The sequence below is a fragment of the Rattus norvegicus genome, chromosome 6, assembly GCF_036323735.1.
Source record: "Rattus norvegicus strain BN/NHsdMcwi chromosome 6, GRCr8, whole genome shotgun sequence".
Taxonomy (NCBI): Eukaryota; Metazoa; Chordata; class Mammalia; order Rodentia; family Muridae; genus Rattus; species Rattus norvegicus.
Genome location: NC_086024.1, coordinates 43,582,891 through 43,598,348, shown reverse-complemented (window position 1 = coordinate 43,598,348; position 15,458 = coordinate 43,582,891). Strand labels below are relative to the sequence as shown.

Genomic DNA, 15,458 nt, shown 5'->3' with positions numbered 1-15,458 from the left:
CGTGGGGCAGAAATCAAACAGAATGTGTGAGATACCTGTGTGTTCAACACCACCCTGACTGCACTGTAGGTGCACAGGCCAATGCTCATGATAATATGCTCTCACTGCCTTGCTTACTCACGATGGCCGACTGTGACCTAACAGATGACTGGCCAAACTAGACCATATTCCCTGACCCTCTGATTCCCAAGTATATTGTCCCCTCACTATATCTACCATCCAGATGGCATAGCACTCTCCAGTCTTCATAATATTCCATGCTCAGATTCTACCCATTAAATTGGATAAAGCATATGCGTGTGTATCTGCTTTCCCCCACCCTGTTCTGAAGAGAATAAATTATTTCCCTTTGGGATACCAAAAGGAAATAGAGAAAGAAAAAAAAAACCCTATAGTATCCCTTTTGGAGTTTTCCTGTTAAAAGCACTGTGACATTTGAAGTTTACTTCTCAAGGGGCATTAACAATTAGAGTGTGACAAAAAGGCTAAGAGTCGCCTCTCTCTTTTCATCTCCAAGGTTTCTAGAACCAGATAATGTTGGTACCTCTGCATTTTAAAGAATGGAGTTCTGCATTCGACAATGATAATGTTGGTACCTCTGCATTTTAAAGAATGGAGTTCTGCATTCGACAATGACATACTGAACCTTTTAAGAGATGCATGTAATGGGGTCGTAACCTGCATTCTTTCTATTACCAACAATTTGAATGTCAATGTGCTTCTGTGCTTGTAGCTGCCTGGGGAAGCTTTTGAACACACAGACTTCTATTTGTGGTTATTATTATTAGGTTTCTCACCAACACTGTTCACAAGATTTGTGCCTGCAGGTGGCCGAGTTTGCACATGTTGAGAGGTAGTTTCTTTATGCGATTGGTAATACGAATGTGAAAGTAATTTCTAAAAAGGAGATATATTTGTCCTTTTTTTTTTCAAGATTAAAATAAAAACAAGAAAAAAAGGAAAGAGAAAGAAAGGAGAAAGGAAAGGGAAAGGATTAAAAGAAAGGAAGACCCAATGATTGTCTACAGAAATCTTTATCATTTGGATCATCCTCTTTGTGATGTGTAAAGTATTGTGAATTGTTTAAAGTCCAACTTGACAAGGACATGGTCTATTGGGTTGCAAATTATTCTCAGGACTTTTTATGTTGATTGCACATCTGGGGTATACAGTGGTTAATCCTGAGTGTCAACTTGAAGGGATTTAGAAAGTCTACATAATGAAAATACTATACCATTGTAATTTTCTTTCTGTATAGACAAATTTGTTGATTGTGCCCCCACAAATTGTTTTTTTGCATCTCATGCTTTAATGTAGGAGGATTTCCATTACAGTGATTTGCTAAGGGACACTCAGGCACTTTATTCAGTGGCCACAGGTGGTGAGTGAGTGATTGATACCTGCTTCTTAAATTCTCTATAATCCTAAGAAGTGTGAAATCCCTTCTCTTCTTGAGACAAACTTCTATGAGTAAAACGTGCATATATTTTGCATTGCTTAGGCAATCCCAAGGTTCTGTACCTGTATTCAGAATTCAGAATTTATTCTGGACTTTTTTTTCTCATAGAAATTTCATTTACAACAGAATGAGAATAAACCAATAGATAATGGTGGGAATTCTTGGTGGCTTTTAAAGCTTGTCTCATGATATTCCTGTCAATGCCAGGGATGAACACAAGTGGACAGATTTCTCATTTAACAAAGTTACAAACTTCAAAGATGAGCAATGGTCAGAACTATCTCTTGAAACAGGTCTTCCAGATGAATGTTAACTGTTTCCTCATTTTAATTCATGAATGAATTCACTCATTCATGAATTAAAATTAAATCACTTTAAATAATTAATGAAAAAAAACACACTCTGACATACATAGCTAGAGACAAAGAACTGCTACTGATCACCGTACCACATACTTACTGATCTACTATTCAGTTGAGTCATAGAACTTCTGCAATCTGTGAGAGACAAATTCAATCAGGCTGCCCAGTGCAAAACCTAGTAGAGAAACCGAGAGGCTGTAGATGGGATGAAATAGACATGAAAATGGGGTGAATATTGTGGTTTGAATAAGAATGGTCCCCATAGGCTCAACATATGAATGCCTGGTCAGCAGAGAATGGAGTTGATTGAAGAAATTAGAAGGATCAAGAAATGTGGCTTTGTTCGGAGAAAGTGTGTCACTGAAGGTGGGTGGACTTTGAGGCTTCAAAAAGCCCACATCAGGGAGAAATGGTCGTGTACATCTTTAATCCCAGAACTCAGGAGGCAGAGGCAGTCAGACCTCATTGTCTTTCTGCCCTTGTTGCTTGAAGTTCAGGAGCTAAAGCTCTCAGGACTACCCCTGCCTCTGTGCTTCATGCTATTATGTTAACGTAATAATGAGATAATGGAATTATAAGCAAGCCCCCAATTAAGTGCTTTAAAAAATAAGCATTGCCTTGGTAATGGTATCTTCTCTTCAAGGGAATAGAACAATGACCAAAACAGAATCCAACCACAGATATAAATTCAACAGTATTGTTCTTACTATGTGGAGAATCACAATGGTTAATTTTGTTATGTTACTTGATAACATGTTAACTTTAAAAAGTTAATGGTCTTACAAAAATCTAGGCACTGGAAAAGTACTACTGTATCCATTGTTGTTCTCAGTGAGATCATAGAGGAACCTGACCAGGTATATTTTGGCTAACAAGGTGTGAGTACTGTCCATTGTGCTGACAGAGAAGGCATGCCTACAAAGGATTGGATCAGCTTATCTGTTTATTGGCTTGCTTTCCACGGCTCTTGCAGTGTGATATTTTAAGCAACCCAGAAATGTCAGTGCAGAAGTGCCCTCCCCTCAAGTACACTAGACCCTCTCACATCAGTCATCAATCAAGAAAATGTCCTACAGACATACTCAAGTCAATTCAAATGGAGGAACTCTCAGTGAGTTTCCCTTGTCAGGGATGACTCTAGCTTGTGTGAAGTTGACAAAAGAAACAAAACCCTAATCAGTACACAACCCTTTTCACAAGCCCTATGTAGGTGGCAGTGCCTTCTACCCATATTCCTTCCCTCATTTCTGTATCTCTTCCTATAAGATTCGAAGTTCTAATAACCCCAGCCTCCTCTTCTCCCTGCTCCCACAGTTCTGCAGGATAATGGATCATTCTTCACACCACTGTCTGTTTAATATCCAAATTCACTTGTCATATTTCCATTCTTTGAAGCTTGACTAGCCAATGGCCTGGGTTTATTTTGTAAATGTTGCTGCTGCCAGACATTTTTGTTGGAGCCAGAATTTATGTGTAATTTTTAATAAACATTATCAGCATTTCCCAACAGAGTATTATCCTTAATAAGTTAGTCATCTCATTCATGTATTAAGAGTTGTCTGTGATGCACTGTAATTGGTTTATCATTACTGGTTTTGTTTCCTCTTCCAGTCTTCAGCAAGCAAGTCAAGCACTTGGTCAATGATTGCAATCCCAAACTTAAAAATCAGGGGTATGGGGGTTGGGGTGGGGAGATGCTAGGTCCAGCATGACCATGGTAGGGGTAGAATTACTTGGTTCCCAACCCTGGAACAAGGCCAACAGGGTTTGGGTCTGCATTGAATGTTGATGGCTACTGTGAGCATAAGGCTTGTTTGTATAATAATGCATATATTTTGCATTCCTCCTTCAAGGAAAGTCCTCCCTGTTAATGTTAATGACTCTATGATAATCAGAGACAGCAGGAGGTGAGGGTGTGGCTAATGTCTCAGGTACAGGAAAATGATGGGACCTTAAGGTTGTTGTAAAAGACTCTAAAAACAAGAGTTTAAAAATATAGAATTTCTCAACCGTGCAAATATAAGGATGCAATATGAATCATATGAGGGACTTTGTGAATCTAAAGGAAGAAAAGTAGCTGTACTGTGAGCCAACTTATCAGAAAGATATTAAGGATTGAGATTATATTAAAGATATAAAGATTGAGAAATCTGGGTGATGGCATGGGATCCCACCCAGCTAAGTTTTTTGTTTGTTTGTTTGTTTGTTTGTGCTTACTTACAAAGGCAGATTCCTGAGTTCATCAGTCTGGAAAAGAGCAAGGTAAGGCCTAAACTAGGTAGAAATGGTAATTTCGGGACAAGAATCCTACCCAGCTAGCTTATCATTGGGGTTAACAGAGGAAGACAGATCTCCAATTTGCAATGTTAAAAAAATGGTGTGTGCTTGCTGTCTCCTAAGAATCAAGACTCTGGGGTCATTGGAGGCTGACTCATAGGATAATCAAAAGGGAACCTGGAGTAAATGACTAGATCGATATGTAAAATATGAAGTTGGGCTTGTGATCTGCAAGAGATGAGCTACCCAGAGAACTTTTTGAGAATCACAAGAGAGAACTGCTTGGAGAACTGCCTGCAGCAAAAGACAGAGGGCTGTCTACAGACCTCCAGAGAAAGCAGAATAGAGAGAGCAATCTGGAAAGCTGTCTGTAGCAGAACATAAGACACCAGCTTGGACCCATGATTTGACATCAAATATTTGTTTTCACTGCTCCCAGATACGTCTTCTCTCAGAATCCCTCTCCAAGTCTAGGCTGTTCCTAGGCAATTCACATAAAGTTAATAGTTTTGAAGAAGTAAGATAATGCTGTAACAAACTGTGAATTAAAATGCATGGTGCAGATCTGGGAAAATCATTCAGAGAATATGTTGCTTGCTGCACAGGAATGAGAAGGAGCAGAGTTCGAATCTTTAAAACCCATCTTAAAAACAAAACAAAACACAACAGTATGAGTAGTGCCAGAGACAGGAGAAACCACAGGTAAACAGCCTAGCCAGACTGGCCAGAATCTATGACCTCTGGGTTCAGCAAAGATCTGAACAACTGCCATTGACTTTGACGCTCTCAACAGACACACAATGTAAACCCACACACATATATGTGCTTTTTCATAGGTTAATATGCTTGTATACATATTATACACATGCACAATAAGTGTATGTATGCATATCTATATCTATCTATCTCTAACATACACATATATATATATATCCATCCAGATAGATATAGAGATAGATAGATGATAGACAGACAGACAGACAGACAGACAGACAGACAGACAGATAGATAGATAGATAGATAGATATTTACCTTTCTGGGTATGATGAAGTTTTTGTCTCTTTCCTGATATATACATTTACAAATATTAGAGGTAGCTGAGTTACAAAGAGCTGTAATAATGACAATGTCAAGGTGGCCTCCCAGTCACACAGAGAAACAATTACAAAGGATAATTTTAGCACTTGGGAAAGTAGTTTTGTAGTGTTGCTACCAAATTGGAGTTTTGGAAAATATACGCCTCTGGAAAAAAATCACTTTTATTCATCTAAATGTTTTCCAGTGGCAAACCTTTAAGAAAGTCAAGGAAATTCTCGTTAAATTTTCTTCCATGTCAGTTTAGATCCTTAACTTAAAGGATTTGATAAATAGAAACACACGCACACATTAACTTGGGAGATTTAGCAAATTCAACTCTAAGAAGAATGATTACAATCCTAAGACCTCTAAGATTTTTTGTTACCAAAGTAAAGGATGAGTAGAAAAAAAAAGAGAGATGAATATTCAGTCACTTTGTGAAATTTAATTACCCTGAGCTTGTATATCCAAGGTTTGAAATATTGCGACTGGAGTAGTGTAGGATGAGCTTCCACTTTTAACAGAATGAATATATATTCTGAATAATAAAGATAAATATTTATTCTGAATAACAAAGATGAAATCAATAAGGCCTGACCTTCTGCTGTTTTCAATATAGCTGTGATATAGAAGAATAATGTATGAATGCAATGATTTGATATGGTATTTCTTAGAAAAATAAAAAAAAGACTGGACACAGAAATTCTTTACCTAGGCACCAATTTAGCTTGAATTGTTTATGAAAAGTCTACACGAATACAAATAAAATAGACTAGTCAACATTTATTAAATCTTGTTTTGGTGTTTTCAGGCATCTCTGAGCAGAGATAATTAGGTTTTAAATTAAGGACTATTTTAGGCAGTCAATTGAAAGCATCATAAAATTCAATATCTGCCCATTATTAATTCAGCTCCAGGGAGCGCTAGCACTTACGCCAAAACAATGAAGTGTAATAATTTCATGTTATTACATCATGTTAAAGCTACTTTCTTGCAAACAAACACACAAGAAGCATGACATTAAAGCAAAAGTAGAACATTAGCTTTCCATGTACAACAAAACATATTTTTGCCTTTTATTTTTACATATTTACTGTATGTTTCCAAATAACTCTATCTGTTTAACTTTTTAAATTTTAAATAGCTTATGAATAGAATTGTCATATAAACCCTGGCACATAATGAAAGCAATAAAGGGTAAATTTTTAAATATGCCTGGTTTTCTTAAGTAGTTTTTTTGCCTCCTGATTTGAATAATGATTTTAGTACTGTCTCTTTCCTTTGTGGGAACTTTTGTGATCCAGCTGTGTAAGACAATTTAGGAGTAAAGTATTAAAACTCCTACTTTGGCAGACATTCTAAAGTTGTGTTCCTACTTGACGCCTCTGTGAATTTTGCAAAAGTTCTGAATTTAAATAAAGGAAAGGAATCTATTTGACTCCTGAAGCCTCCAAGAGATCATGGTTTAATTTAGTACATGTTAAAAACTCAGGTAAAAGCTGCATATGCAGCAGGGGATGACCTTGTTGGGCACCAATGGGAAGATAAGCCCTAGGTCCTGCCAATTTTAGGGGAATGTCAGGGCAGGGAGGCAGAAGGGGTGGGTAGTTGGATGGGAGAAAACCCTCACAGAAGAAGGGGGAGGGAGATGGGCTAAGGGGCTTATGGATTGGCAACCAGGAAAGGGGATAACATTTGAAATGTAAATAAAAAAATCCGATAAAAAATAACTGAGGTAAAGATGGTTTTATTTTGACACTCTCATGAACATCGGATTCTAATAACAGACTTTTCTAAGGACTGGATGCTGCACGAATCTGGGCTAGGCCAGGAAACCACAGATTTCAGTTCCCTACAAAGACACTGACTTAATGATGTGTTAACTTTAGAGAGCCTGTGTAAGAATGGGTAATGAAGCTGCAGTGCTCAGTAAGGCTGAGAGTGCATAACAGATTGAAATAGAGCAATTGTTCTCATCTGTGATGACCTAAACCAGCCTGGTTAGGAGCTAGCAGAAAAGAATGTCCAAGCATGACTTACTTCTAACAGAAAAAGAACTGACAGCATCTTTGTTGGTTTGGATGAAATAGTCCACCCCCGACATGCTCTTGTACTGGGTTACCTGGTCCAAGTTGGTGGAATTCTTTTTGGGAGGTTTAGGGAGTATGGCCTTGTGGGAGGAGGTACATCATTAGGGTAGCCTTTGAGGTCTCAAAAGCCCTCCAGATTCCTACATAGCTCTCTTTCCCTCCAGTTTGTAAATTGAGAACTGAGTTCTCAGTTTTTGCTCCAGAGCCTTGCTTGCCCGATGCTGTGCCTCCCACCATGACTCTGTCTAACCTATGGATGGAATTGTGAGCCTCAAATTAAATGTGTTCTTCCATAAAAGTTGCTTTGGCCATGGTGTTCTGTTATAGCAATTGAAAAATAACAGTCAACATCTGACAGGATGCAGTCTCGAAGGGCCACAATGAATGGCTTTCTTTATCTTTTAATCTAACACTGATGAGGATCAGGACTTTCTGAATGCCTGTGTGCTGGGGAGAGTGAAGGAGAAGCTTGGCCATGTGGGGAAACTCAACTCTCCTCCCAAATGACACGTAGGAGAGGAACAGATTGCGGTCTTCTGGAAGAGCAGCCTGGAAATCTGCTTAGATCCACTGTTACATGAAACATTCTTTGAAGCACTAGGTAAAGTAACTGGAGGAAAAAAAAAACGAAAACTTTTACAAATTATAAAAGAAGTAAAAGTCTCTCATTTAATAGATGGAATGATATATGTATATATATCATTTATACATATTATATATGTATATATATGCAGAAATATTCATTCAAAATTCCTACAACTAGTAAAGGAAGCCAGAAAGTATACAATATACAAATTTTAGTATTCAAAATCTTCTATTAACAAGACACTATCCTAAAAAAGAGATTTTAGACAATTTTATTAATGAAAATATTGAAAAGAATAAATGTTAAGAATACTTAACAAGAAAGCAACAGATCTATATCTTATAAATTATTTCAGAAATAAATTAAAGATTAGATGCATAGATAAAATATATATACAATGTCTATGGAATGATTTATATAGCATTAAAATGACTATATTATGCTAAGATGTTTATATTGTATTTGTATACCCATAAATGTTTGTGTGGAAAATGTTATAGTAAATGAAATAAATCCCTCAAAAGATACACAATGCATAGGTCTATGTGAAGTATCTCAACATAAGTTCACAGAAGCAGAATGCAGAACAATGGTGACCAATAGATGGAGAGGGCAGACTGAAAATTGTTTTATTATACCTCTTACCAAATCAGTTTTGCAAGAAGAAAAGTTTCTAAAGCCCGGTTATACAATACTTATACCATTACTACTGCCATTGCTGCTACACTGGACACACAAAAATTTGTTTATCTGCAGTAGTTAAAAAAGGTACCCTAAGTATTTTTGTTTGTACATTTCAAGAATATTGGCTGACCAGGAAGCAAAATCTCTTATTGTCTCCTAAGAGAACGTTATAGAAAAGTGTGCAGTTATCAGACCTGTGTCTATAAGAGTAGCAGCAAGCAGCTTTTGCCAGGTAAATCCACAAAGATATTTTGATATTATCCATTTTCTTTATAAAGATCACCACCCCATTTCTGTTATTTTATGTTATTTATTTCTGTTATAATCAGTCATTTCATTTATTTTATTCTATGAAATTGAGAAATACTTAGGAAACATTTTAATAAGCTTGAGTACAAATAGAAAATAATTAATTGAAACTAATAGCAAGTAACATAGAAATAGGTAATAGTGGAGATGGGAGATTATAAACCCCAATATACATTAAGAAGAAAATCTGTGAGGGGAAATATTCCCTCATAAACTAATGGCATTGTTATGTACAAGGACAGAAAATAATTATTTTATAGAACAAATCCTTATATCTTACGAAGCCTTTACAAACCCAGGAGAACATGTATTCATAGTTCTGATAATTCAGTAATGTACAAACTGAGTGCATGTAACAATATTTGAAATATATCTAAAGATTCATATACCTGTAATACTTTATCAGAAGGAACTGCAATATATATGTCAAATGATTCAATCATTTGGGAAAGGCATCAAGGGACATTTTTGGTAAAAATTAGAAAATAACCCCTGTTGGAAAAGGACAAAGTCATGTTCATAATGATAGTAACTCTCCGTGAATTGGAAATCCTAGACTAGAAGAGCAATGTCAAACTATCCTCCTGTACAGAAGACATTTGGGACCATTTTATCATTAATCTAAACATTTGATTTAAATAAATTCTTTTCTCTGGGAATCTTTATTCAAATCTGTATCAAACCCATTTTAGTAGAACTACTGGAAGTTTAGTTGTCCTTAAATTACCAAGGAGGAGCAACACTTGCAGTCACTCTGAATCAACAGGCTGCTCCAAACTAGGCAGTACAATCCATTTTGACCATGACTGCCTTCCTTTCAGAAAAGATTTTTCAGCACTTACTTTTGAGAAAGATGAAGGCCATGGGGAAAAATGTCATAATCAGTGATAGTAGCTTTGATGCCCGGTTTTGGTTTAAAGGAAAGTCATTTCATCTTCTCTGCTGTTGAGTATGCTATTCATCCATTGGTGACCATTACCTCTATCAGACAGTGCAGCTCCACTGTCAAATCTGGGTGAGTCTTTTCCAGAAGGCAGTGAGAAAGCATGAGTCAGGATGCTCTTTTAGCACAAATAAAAGAAAATCCCCATGAAAGTGGCCCATAATTGAAATGATTACTTAATATGACTCATTGGAACAATTTCTGAAGCAGTTCATGAACTGGTTAGTGAGGTATGCCTGAAAAAGCACACTTAGCAACTTTTATGCAGTTGCTTTTGCCATTCCCTCCATGTTCTTCTCAGTGACCCTTATTTCACAGTAGAGAGGGGTCTACAGTAACTCTTGGTATATAGCGAGACCTAACATCCAATTCAAGATGGAAGGAAAGAAAATAGGAAGAGAGAGGAAGGAGAAAGGGGCGAAGGGTCTCAGTTTACATCAATAAATAGACGAATGAAGCAAGATAAATAAAGGAAGATGAAAGAAACAACAAAACAGGCCAAACAAAGATTGCTATATCATTCATGGATAAAAGCAAAGGGGAGGTTTAAGAAGTTGGCTCAATTCCAATTCACTGTAGTCATGACAACACGTTACAAATAAAAGGAGTTCATGCATGCCTCAGGAGAAGGCAATCTTTACAATGGTCACATGGGCCTGCTCCATAACTTGTATCATACTCACTATGAAAGCTGTTGTATTTAGAGGGAAAAGGTAAGCAACAATAAGTGCTCTTTGGACTTCAAATACTTAGATACAAAAGAGTACATTGTAAGATATACCCGTACAAGCAGAGAATTAATATATATTTTTCCGAATCTGAGAATTAATTACAAATTATTCATGTGATAAGAGACAACAGGTATTTGTAAAAAAACAGATACAAAATACTTGAGAGTAATGTAAGCAATTTTATTTCATTTATTTTTCCTAGTTACAGTTTCGATTATATTTTTTCAGTATCCATAATTAATTTCTATTTAAACATGCAAATGTTGCTATTTTTCCACATAGGGTTGTTTTTATTTCCACATCCAACCTGCCCAGAGGCCCTGCCACAATATAAACAGGTGTGAGGTGCTGGGGTGCCTTCAAAGCTTCAGGACATGTAAGTGGTGGGCATGTAGACTAGACCACAGGAAGGGCAAGTCCCTGAGCAGAAACGCCACTGAGCTGCAAGTGGAGGCTCTGGAAACCACATGGGCAGCAACAGGAATTAAAAGAGCCTTCAGGAGCACTGCAGTGAGACTCAGTGCAGATATGACTGATAAAATCCCAAACAGGGCAGTGTGAGAGCAGAGGTGAATGTCCCCTCAGTGGACCTAGGGCTGAAGATACAGAACTCTGTCAGGATGAAGGAACCCTGGTTGCACTCACATCCAGAGCAAGAAAGCACAAATGGGAACTGAGCCCAAGGCTCTCTATCAAGAGTAGCCTTGGATCCTGGGCACAGCACAGTGACATATAGTACTGAGATCACTCTTGACCTCCCAGAGGAATGACCTCTTCGATGTCATTCTCGAAAATGACATCTCGATGATCTCTTCCTCCCAGTCATCCACATTGCTGTCCAGCTTGTCAGCATTCAGCTCTCCCCATTGCTACGGACACTTGCTCTTCTGCTTCATATAGAGTTACTGGGACTTTTTTTTTTTTTTTGGTATTGCTGAAAGTCCCCAATCATGATCCAACTTCTTTCTACAGTCCCTTTGAAGCTTTGGACTGGCTCAAGTGATCCTTTTGCTCAAAGATCTTAGAATATTTCTTCAGATCTTTTTAATTTGCTTTCTCTTATCCTGGCTGAGGATCATTGCCGGCCTTGTTCTCCAAAGCAGCTGGCAAAAACGGTCCTTGTTGTTTTTCTGGAGAAAGCAATCTTGAAAGGTCCACAACCAATAAGTATTGTCCACCTTATGGCTCCACCATGACACTATGTAGTGCTCGGTTGGGTCCCACTCAACATCAGAGGCCATGTATTGCTCTGCAATGTTCATGACAATGCAATCTGAGGTGTCAACAAACACTGAGGCATGGCTCTTGCTCTTCAGCCAGGCCAGCACCATGAAAGCCCCTGGGTACTCCAGAAGATGGTGCTTGTTTGCTGCTTGACAAACATCTTGATGAGTTTGATCTTCCCATTGTCCTTCATATACTAGAAGGAGACAGATATCTGCGGGGCCTCACCATGAAGTACAGCAAACTTACTGCCGTTGGGTTCCCAGGCAAAGGCCATAAGATGAAAGAAACCATAAGAACATCAACAGGTGCCTGCTTCTCCCTCATTCAGAAGATTTTAAAAGTTGTGACAACACCCAGTGTGCCTTTCAGAGTTCTGTTCACTTTTAGAAACAGGTAATCTCCATGTTTCTGCCAGTGCAGCTTGTCTACCACATTGAACAAATTCCTCACTCAGATCTCCTGTCAAGTGGGTATCTGCATAAGCGTCACCCTGGCTGGAATATCTTTGTCTTTCAGCACCCAAAAGGCAAAGATGTTACCACCCGGAGATTAAGAAAAGATTTTATTCCAGAGATCTTCAAGCTCTTCTTGTCTAAAAGACCCATAGAAGGTGTTTCATAGATGCTGAAAGTTTCTAGGGTCATTCCTGCAAAGAATTTGTTATCGTGACTCAACTTGAAGATGGGCCAGTTGGCTCAGCATTCACAATGAAGGGCTCTCTTCTTATGACCTGTGAGGATGTCTCAGATGACAATGGTCTGAGAGTCTTCCTGAATGTCCATCAGTGGACTGAAAGCCACCAGGTATCTTTCACAGGAGAGAAATTGATGAGCTGCATGCCTCGGTAGCTGGATCTGTTTGAACTTGTCCCCTCCCCAGAAGGTGATGCCCCTCTGATGAAAAGTGGCCAGGTAGGTGCCCTTAGGGGACCAGTGCACATATGTCTCTGTCTGTGGGGCAAGTAGAACCATGTCACCAGACTGTATATCTGTCCATCTTGCTCTTTCTTCAGTAGAGACTGGGTTCTTGATGCCATTCCAGAAGACAGATGTGTGCTCTCCACTCTGAAAAATCAGGCTGTACTGATGTCTACACTCTGCCTCTTCCAGCTGGCAACACAAATTGTCCAGGTCTTTGAAAGGCTGTTTCTTTGGAATGTCCCACTCATCACTGATTTTATGTATTTATCAAAATCAGTAAAGAGGTTGACCCGGAGTGTGTGCTGCTTGTCCAGCTTGTATTCATTCACATTTTTCACAGCCTTCACAGCATGGGCAGGAGAAGCATATTCCAGAAAGATGTACTCTTTTGTCTTTTCCTCCTCTTGAGGGTAATTGTCATTTCTGATTTCCCCAAACTTGGAGAAGATCTTGTAGATGACATTTTGGAGCTTCTCCAGCAGGTCAGATCCCACCTGAGGAACGTAGTCAACAACAATCACTGAGGCAATCCCATCTACTTCCTGAGGCTGATCTTTGATTACATCACCAAGTAGTTCTTACTCCTTGCTCACATGTCTACAAAATCCTGGGAGTTGCTGAAGGAAGGCTCATCTGTCTTTTGGTTCTCCAAAGCCTGACTCGGCCATGCTGCTATCAGACCTGTCCTCCTCCACCTGTCCAGCCTTAGTGACTTCCATCAGTCCCATTTGGGACCACCAGACCATGCTGCCTTGTGGAGGCCAGCTGCCTAGTGGACTTGACCACCTCCTTGGCTGCCTCGAGCGCCACCACTTCTCAGTCCACTGCATGAGCCCACGCTGCTTCTCACCAGACTTGGCCATTCTACTTCCAACTCCCACAGATATTGCTATTTTTACAATCATTTGGGAGAAAATCTTTGCCAGCTACACTTCATACAAAAAGTGCAATATTTTAGTGAGGATCTATTAATCTGAGAACATTATTTATTAATGAGAAGGTCTTAAATGTAGGGAAGGAATCAGCCAAGCAGAATGTCTTGTCTTCAATTCAATATGGAAAATGGCATGGAAGCCTGTAGTTAGGTACGGCTACACAACTTGAATTTTTATAGAGTATCTTATGTCTGTATACTTTCAGACTACAATATGTAAAATTTGGAAACTAACATCCAGTGCCCAGCCCACCATGGCCTCTGCTCTCATCTGGCCTCAGAGCAACTTATCTTTGGTCTCTTGTGTTAGGTCTTCAGTTTCTTTGTGACCACTCGGATCTGAAGTGTCAGTGTGATTACTGTTGGAGACTCATTCCTCTTTTTTGCCCTTCCCTTATTACATATAACTGGGAAGGAATGGCCCTACCTAATACCATGTTATTAAATTCAGACCAAACATGGTTACTACTCCATTTACACGACCAACCTGGTAATTGGTTTTAGCAATTCAGACATTAAAAACATGTGTGTGTGTGTGTGTGTGTGTGTGTGTGTGTGTGTGCACTCGAGAGTGGTTATATATGTGTTTAGGGTATGTGTACCACAGCATATATGAGGAGGTCCTTGGGTATTGGTCCTCACCTTTTACTTTATTTGATAGTGTCTCTTGTTCACTGTTGTTTATGCTTCCAATGATTCTTCTATCTCTTCCTCTCACCACCATATGTGTTCTGGGATTACACACATGTGCTACCACCAGCAGCATTATGTGGGTTCTTAGAGCCAGACCTCAGGTTCTACCCTCCTGCTTTTATAGCAAGTACTTTACTCACTAAACTATCTCCCATCCCTATTCTAGATGTCATCTCCATCTGCCTAACCATGAATATAAACAACTTTTGAGAATCAGTGATGATTTTGTCCTAAGATCAGACAGTCTAAACAGAAGTCAAGTTCCCTAGATGATGTGTTCTCTTGCACCTTTCTCTTTCCTATTTCACTTCTTTATATATTCTATGGTCTTTAACATTAAAGATCTAAATCAAACCCAATGTTCACATCTTTTAACTGCTTTACCCACAGCTCCCAGAGGAGCATCTTATATAGAAATAAGTGCTCAAAAAGTGTTTCTTACTTTTATATGTGTTGACTAGCAAAAGAACTCTATGTTCTAACGAGGGGCCCCAAGTTCCATTTTACTTAATACTTATCTCAGTAAAATTCAATCAGCTACTGCTTACAGATTTTTCAAAGTATAAAATTATAAATGAATTTAGTATTCAAGTCAACACGTATTTTGAGAGGTGAAATAACTAAACATTATTGGTAATCTTTTAAAAGTTACAAAAATTCCATTTATCACCACAGTTCTTGATGACCTAGACTGGAGTCTATCTTTCTCTTCTAGATCTAGGAGATGTCACAACAGATGATTCTTGAAGTGTACAAATAAATGTGGTCACTCTAAGATACTTTATGTGCAAGCCCCTTGAGGCAGTACAAGTAGTCTTTCCATTCTGTCCATATGTATTCCAAAGGGTGCAAAATAACTGACTTGGGACTATTATTAATTTGGAATGGAAAACTGTCATTGCATCACTCCACCTTGACACATAGAATATCATAGCATCCCTAGGATCAATTTCTTCGTCAATAAATGATAATGGAACCTATATCTCATAGGATTTCAATAAAATTTGTCGTATAAATTGTATAAGTTATCTAGATGCCCTAAACATGACCTTTATTTGAAGATAGCAGAGCATTGGCAATTCTTGCAAAGGCAATAAATATATGCAGTCATTTCTACATGGGTGAAGGACACGCTTTGTATTCAGAATGTTGATGAAAAACATGAA

The 15,458-nt window shown here is 38.4% G+C and overlaps 1 pseudogene; it reads right to left on the bottom strand.

Moving 5' to 3' along the window:
• Positions 1-11,262: 11,262 nt before the first annotated feature.
• Positions 11,263-13,528, bottom strand: Eif3b-ps1 (eukaryotic translation initiation factor 3, subunit B, pseudogene 1; annotated as a pseudogene).
• Between the last annotated feature and the right edge of the window lie 1,930 nt (positions 13,529-15,458).